Here is an 8,256-nt window from a genome sequence, read left to right as displayed (position 1 = left end):
ATTTGCCTGGCTTGTCAATGGAAGTGGCCACAGCTGCTATATGTGCACGGCACCCCCAGCGTCCCTCCAGACGGGCCTGGGATGGATGCTAAACTTTCTGGGGCCACACGTGGCCCATGACCCTTGGATTGGACATCACTGATGTATTGCAAGAGCCTGCCTGATTGGATACAGAGTGAAAGGATAGATAGGTGGACCCTCCCATTTCATAGTTTTGGTAAATCTAAAAGAAATATGCCCAACATTCAACACGGCTCAGCGAATACGTGTCGCATTTGTTTTTTTGTTTTTTACCCATTTACGGTCCACCCGCCCGCATTGTACTGCAGACGAGTGGCCTGTATAGGCAAACCAACAAACTGGTACATCCCTGCCTGTTTTTTCGGGTGTAGGGCGCGCACATGCGGGAGTCTGCCAGCAGGTACCGGCCAATGATTCATTATCTCTATTAATAAAACACAGACCTGACCGGAGAGGTGAGGAGGATTCAGGGAGGTCACATGACATCACTCTTATCTCTATTAATAAAACACAGACCTGACCGGAGAGGTGAGGAGGATTCTGGGAGGTCACATGACATCACTCTTATCTCTATTAATAAAACACAGACCTGACCGGAGAGGTGAGGAGGATTCAGGGAGGTCACATGACATCACTCTTATCTCTATTAATAAAACACAGACCTGACCGGAGAGGTGAGGAGGATTCAGGGAGGTCACATGACATCACTCTTATCTCTATTAAAGTCAGAAGCTGCAGTATTTGTAGCTGCTGACTTTAAAAAAAAAAAAAAATTTGGTGGACCTCCGCTTTAATTGCCCCTAGATGTTAACCTCTTCCCAGCCAGTGTCATTAGTACAGTGACAGTGTATAGTATTATCCCTGATCTCTGTATTAGTGTCACTGGTGATATCTGTGTTAGTTCCTCTCAGTGTCAGATTGGTCACCGCACTATCACAGTCCCGCTGTTGTTGATCACCGCCATTACTAGTATATATAAAAAAAAATTCCAGCATATATACCGTCATTTGTAGACACTCTAACCTTAACGCAAGCCAATTAGTAAAAAAAAAAGTTAGTAAAAAACATAATTTTTAAATGAGCAGTGATTTATTGATGCTTAAAGTGAGAGCATAAAAATGAAAAATTCCTTTCAATATAGTGCCTGGGGGTCCCCTTAGTCCACATGTAAAGTGGCACATCTGTACTGTGTATAGAACCTGCTGCAGCAATAATTGCATTTATAAAGCCGAAAAAAATGAAATTTTCCCTGCAAGCTTTCTTTATTTTGTAAGCAACGGCTTGGGGAGCCAGTGTGTATGATGAGGTCACAATGTAGTGCACTGGGATCAAGATTAGATATTTTTTGGATAAATTCTGGTGTCTCTTCCACAGACTTTGGATTTCTACTAAAAATTGGTCTTTGGGTGTCGGTGGCGCCTTCACACCATAACCCTATAGAGGTACTCTTGATGAAAGCAAGAATTGGCCTTGCTGTCAAAAATTGTAATTATATGCACCTGTCAAACAGGTGCAGAAAATGTGGTCTTTAGGTGTTAATTGTGCCCATGAAACCTACACCAAAAACATTCTTCCAGGTGAAATCAACACCCACAACACTAGGAAGCCTAGAAGTCCTTTCGCAGGCTTTGAAGCATGAGGGAACCCATGCAGCGCAAATTTGCAGTGGCATGAAAAGCTGTCACGTACGATCTGGAGGATGGGATAAACAGTTCAATCTCTGTATTTGCAGACGATACTAAGCTAAGCAGGGCAATAACTTCTCCGCAGGATGTGGAAACCTTGCAAAAAGACCTGAACAAATTAATGGGGTGGGCGACTACATGGCAAATGAGGTTCAATGTAGAAAAATGTAAAATAATGCATTTGGGTGGCAAAAATATGAATGCAATCTATACACTGGGGGGAGAACCTCTGGGGGAATCTAGGATGGAAAAGGACCTGGGGGTCCTAGTAGATGATAGGCTCAGCAATGGCAGGCAATGCCAAGCTGCTGCTAACAAAGCAAACAGAATATTGGCATTAAAAGGGGGATCAACTCCAGAGATAAAACGATAATTCTCCCGCTCTACAAGACTCTGGTCCGGCCGCACCTGGAGTATGCTGTCCAGTTCTGGGCACCAGTCCTCAGGAAGGATGTACTGGAAATGGAGCGAGTGCAAAGAAGGGCAACAAAGCTAATAAAGGGTCTGGAGGATCTTAGTTATGAGGAAAGGTTGCAAGCACTGAACTTATTCTCTCTGGAGAAGAGACGCTTGAGAGGGGATATGATTTCAATTTACAAATACCGGACAGGTGACCCCTCAATAGGGATAAAACTTTTTCGCAGAAGAGAGTTTACCAAGACTCGTGGCCACTCATTAAAATTAGAAGAAAAGAGGTTTAATCTTAAACTACGTAGAGGGTTCTTTACTGTAAGAGCGGCAAGGATGTGGAATTCCCTTCCACAGGCGGTGGTCTCAGCGGGGAGCATTGATAGCTTCAAGAAACTATTAGATAAGCACCTGAATGACCACAACATACAGGGATATACAATGCAATACTGACACATAATCACACACATAGGTTGGACTTGATGGACTTGTGTCTTTTTTCAACCTCACCTACTATGTAACTATGTAACCTGGTAGGAGTCTGATATGACGAGGTCGGCCTCCCTTGTATCTCCAGCCCAAGCCCTACTGAAGGTGAAACAGATGGTGGCTAGGGCCAGGAGGAACACAAGTGCCTGTAAGTGTTGCTTGCAGATGGAGTTGTAGGCTCGGTGGCACAGGCAGGACAAGAGGCAGTGTTTGAGCCAGGCGAAGAGCAGGAGCAGGGTCTCAAGGATAGCCAGGTTCGGTAACAGGCGGGCAGCGAAGTACAAAGGCATGAGCAGAAGCAAGGTCTAATGGAAACCAAGATCAGGAACCGGTAATCAGGAATTTATTAGAGTCCATAGGCAGAGTCAGGGAAAGCCGGGTTCAGCAACAGGTATCAGGCAGAGTACAACAGGAATCAGAGGATCAGGACACAGCTGAAGACCAGTCAGCGCTGTTTGTGAGTCAGGGCACCCTTTAAATAGGCCGTCTGGCGCGAACTGGAGTTAGGGACATGCTCATGCGCAGTCCGTTGCGCACGCGCATCAGCGCCCTGGAAGTCCGCTGTTGCCCGTGAGCGCGCGCATGCGCACGTGTGTGCGCCAGAGCAGTTCTCTTACAGAAGCAGACTCTTTGGGGTCACTGAGAAATACAGTATCTGGAACTGCCTTCTCCCAGCCATATACTACTCCCAAGGGTTCTGGGGATGGAAAACCATCTCTTACTGTTTTGACGTATGTCCTCCTCTGCTTCAATGCCTCTGAAACTGCCAGAATCCTCCTCCTCCTCTCTCTCTTCTTGTGTGTTCTATGGCGTAGGATCAGGGGCGGACCCGGACTTTTTACACTGATGCCTGTTCATTAAGCTATCTTGTAAGTGGCGCCCTAATTGCGCAATTGATGCAGTTTTAGCGGTATTTCACTATTAGTTCTCTCTGTCTCCCGTCTCTCTGAACATGGTCGATCCACCGATATGTCTGCAAGAACACCTTTGTGGGGAGGCTTTTGAGAATCAATTCCCCATATACCAGATCATATAGATCACAGCATTTTTTTTTTACCCCAGACTGGTGTCTGGTGAGTGGGGTCACAAGACTGGTGAGTGGGGTCACAAGAGGGGAGTGTGGCACACGACACCCGCAACAATTTTTGGAGCACTTAAATTTTGGAGCACACAGCACTTTAAAATAGACTGTGTATATTCATCCATTTGTATACAGCGATGTTTTTTGAGTATCCCTGCAAGTGTTTATTTATATGGTTTCACGTTATTGATTGGCTTTTGTGGCTTTTGTGAGTTTTGCATTAACATTCTCCAAGCTCTGTTTCTATATCTATTTCAGCTTTTGAGGTTTTAGCACCTTTGTAACAGCTGCTGTAGATTTTCTTTTTTTTTTTATTATTTATACACCTTTTTCAGCACTCTATCACCTTAGCGTGACTTGTATAGTTTATTCATAGGAACAGTGGTGTCTGGATAAAGTGGGCCTTGAGAGGAAAAGAAGTCCTCCTCTTCGTCCCGTTGCTCTACCTCAAGTGCCCTGTCCATAATGCCACGCAGAGTCTGCTTCAGCGGGAACACAACAGGGATTGTGTCACTGATGCATGCATTGTCACCGCTTACCGTCCTTGTGGCCTCCTCAGATGGTGACAGTACTGTGCATGAATCCTTTATGAGCAGCCATTGGCGTGGGGAAAAAAAGCAGAGCCGCCCTGAGCCTGTCGTTGTGCCATACCCTCACAGGAACTCGTTGACGGACCCCTGCTGCTTGTGCAGCTGCTGCAGCATTGCTAAAGTCGAGTTCCACCTGGTGGGTATGTCACAAATCAGGCCATTTACGAGCAGGTGGATTTCCCACTGAATTTCAGCCAACCGAGCACTGGCTGTGTATGACCGCCTAAAATGGCTACAGACTCTTCTGCCCTGTTTTAGTAGATCTTCCAAACCCTGGGTACCTATTTAGGAAACGCTGCACCACCAAATTGAGGGCATGTGCCAAGCATGGCACATGTGTCAATTTCCCTGTCTAAGGGCTGACAGGAGGTTTGAGCCATTATCACACACCACCATTCCTGGCTCCAGCTGGCGTGAACCACCTCTGGTCTGGCAGAGCTGCAAGAATCTCTGCTCCGGTGTGGTTCCTGTCCTCTAGACACATCAGCTGACACACTGCATGACACCTTTTAGCCTGACTCATTGAATAGCCCTTTGAACACATAGGGGGTACCTGATGTTCATAGGACAATTCTGCAGAGGAGGGCATGGAGGAGGAGGGGAGAGAGCGGATGAATCTGGCATCATCATCAGCTGTATGGAGACGTGGGGGTACAACAAGCTGCAGCACTGAGCCCTGCATCCTTCCGAGTTGCAAGCAGAGTTACCCAGTGTGCTGTGAACAAAACACATTGTCCCTGCCCATGCTTGCTGGACCACGTGTCAGCAGTAACATGGACTTTGCGGCTGACTGCCTTGCCCAATGATGCCACAACATTGCCTTCCTCATGATGGTAGAGAGATGGAATGGCCTTACGTGAAAAGAAATAGCGACTGGAAACCTGCCATTGTGGTACAGCACATTCTGCAAATTCACAGAAGGGGGCAGAATCCAACAGGCGGAAAAGCAGAAGTTGTAGAGCCAGCAGCTTTGACAAGCTTGCATTTAGACGATGGCCATGTGGGTGACAGGGACTGTACTTTTTTTTATCCCCTGCAGCAGATGGGGCAGAGAAATTTGACAGCTAAAATCTGGTGGTGTGCTGCTGGCAGATGTTCTGCAAGGACCTGGGACACCCTGCGCTATGCATGTCAGTGGAGGCTGCTGAGAGGTCATGAGGTATAGCAGGGGCAGACTGAGGTAAGTAAGGAGGAGGGACAGATTTGTGCCCCTTTTGTGTGGGTTTTGGGTGCTCTTACCTACGGGCTGAGTGGTGAGAGGTTAAATGCCTGGTCAAGCATGTGGTACCCAAATGGTTGGTGTTTTTGCCATGCTTGAGACAAAGTTTGCAAATAGCAGCAGTGCGATTGGCTGCACATGTACTAAAAAAGCACAGACAGCTGAGCTGTGGGAAGTGGGCCGGGAGATAAGAGCTCTGCAATGGGTGACTGCTCTCTACTTTTCCATGATGGCTGCCTCATTGGGGTTGTGCCTCACCCTCACTTTCCTCCTCTGCTCTATCCGGCACCCAAGTCGAGTCAGTGACCTCATCATCATCATCTCCTCCATCCTCATTACCACTGGAGACAACATGGCAATATGCTGTGGCTGGGGGAACATGACTGCCAATTTGTGTACCAGTGTTCTCCCCTCTCTGGAGTCTCATCTTCCTCAACCCCAGAACCAACATCTGAATCAAGTAATGGCTGTGCATCATCAAGGAGCAAGTGGCTGATGCTGTGTTCAAATAACTCTGCTGACTCCTCCATGCCTGATGCTGGGGCTATGACAGGAATAGCTGTGGACAAGGAGGCAGGTTTTGCCACTCTAACAGCTGCAGAGGACTGTGCACCAGCCTCTGCTTGGGTGACGGAGGATGAGGACGGTTAAGTAAGCCAGTCGACCACCTCCTCTGCATGCTGTGGCTGGATAGCACGGGCAGCATCACTAAACAGAGGAAATGATGCCCTGCCGGAGCACTGGCAATGTCCACCTTTGCCTGTGGACACATACGCTGCCCGTCCCCTTACAGTGCCATGGGAACATCTGCCTCTCTTTGCTGTCCTCCGAGACATGATGGAGGAAGTGGGGGGTGCTTATTAACAAAATGTAATAAAGATGTGTAAATGTGTACATGAATGCACTTTAACCGCTTCCCGACCGCCTCACGCAGATATACTGCGGCAGAAGGGCATGTACAGGCAGAATCATGTACCTGTACGTGGCCCTTTAAGAGGCGGCCGCCGGGAGCTCTGTGAGCATGATCGCGGGTCCCGCGGACTCAATGTCCGGGGGGATACCCGCGATCGTCTCACGGTGATGAAGAACTGGGAGATGGTGATGTAAACAAGCCTAGTGACAGGACACTGATCACAGCTGATCACTGATCACTCCCTAGGACACACTTAACCCCTACAGCACCACCTAGTGGTTAACCCCTTCACTGCCAGTCACATTTACACAGTAATCAATGCATTTTTAATTGCACTGATCGCTGTATAAATGTGAATGGTCCCAAAATCGCACCAAAAGTGTCCGTTCTGTCCGCCATAATGTCGCAGTCACAATAAAAATCGCTGATCGCCGCCATTACTAGTAAAAAAAAAAAGTATTAATAAAAATGCCATAAAACTATCCCCTATTTTGTGAACGCTATAACTTTTGTGCAAACCAATCAATAAACTCTTATTGTGATTTTTTTACCAGAAATATTTAGAAGAATACGTATCCGTCTAAACTGAGGAAAAAAAATGTTTTTATATATTTTTTGGGGATATTTATTAAAGCAAAAATTAAAAATTTTTTTTTCAAAATTGCCGCTATTTTTTTGTTTATAGCGCAAAAAATAAAAACCGCAGATGTGATCAAATACCACCAAAAGAAAGCTCTATTTGTGGGAAAAAAAGGATGTCAATTTTGTTTGGGAGCCACGTCGCACGACCGCGCAATTGTCAGTTAAAGTGACGCAGTGCCGAATCGCAAAAAGTGCTCCGGTCTTTGTTCAGCCAAATGATCCGGGGCTTAAGTGGTAAAGCAATGGAAAGTGGTGTTTGGTGCACTTTAATTTGAGTATTCCCGACACAGACACACTCCACGGATATACTATAATATTGCAGTAACGCAATAAAATATATGGCGTTAAACTTGCAGTAATGCACAGAACTATATGGCGCTAAACTTGCAGTAAAGCAATGAAATATGCAGCGGTAAACTTGCAGTAACGCACAGAACCATATGGCCTTAAAATTGTAGTAATGCACAGAACTATATGGTGTTAAACTTGCAGTAATGCACAGAACTATACAGCGTTATACGGCCTTAAACTTGCAGTAACGCACAGAACTATATGGCGTTAAACTTGCAGTAAAGCACAGAACTATATGGCGTTAAACTTGCAGTAACGCAATGAAATATACAGTGGTAAAATTGCAGTAAGGCAATGAAATATACAGCGTTAAACTTGCAGTAATGCACAGAACTATATGGCGTTAAACTTGCAGTAAGGCACAGAACTATATGGCGTTAAACTTGCAGTAATGCACAGAACTATACGGCGTTAAACTTTCAGTAATGCACAGAACTATACGGCGTTAAACTTTCAGTAATGCACAGAATTATAAACGGCGTTAAACTTGCAGTAAAGCACAGAACTATATGGCGTTAAACTTGCAGTAACGCAATGAAATATACAGTGGTAAAATTGCAGTAAGGCAATGAAATATACAGCGTTAAACTTGCAGTAACGCACAGAACTATATGGCGTTAAACTTGCAGTAAGGCACAGAACTATATGGCGTTAAACTTGCAGTACCGCACAGAACTATATGGCGTTAAACTTGCAGTAAAGCACAGAACTATATGGCGTTAAAAATTGCAGTAACGCAATGAAATATACAGTGGTAAAATTGCAGTAAGGTAATGAAATATACAGCGGTAAACTTGCAGTAACGCACAGAACTATATGGCATTAAACTTGCAGTAACGCACAGAACTATATGGCGT

Source organism: Aquarana catesbeiana, linkage group LG08 (genome assembly GCF_042186555.1).
Source record: "Aquarana catesbeiana isolate 2022-GZ linkage group LG08, ASM4218655v1, whole genome shotgun sequence".
Taxonomy (NCBI): domain Eukaryota; kingdom Metazoa; phylum Chordata; class Amphibia; order Anura; family Ranidae; genus Aquarana; species Aquarana catesbeiana.
Note: the sequence above shows the minus strand (reverse complement) of the source record.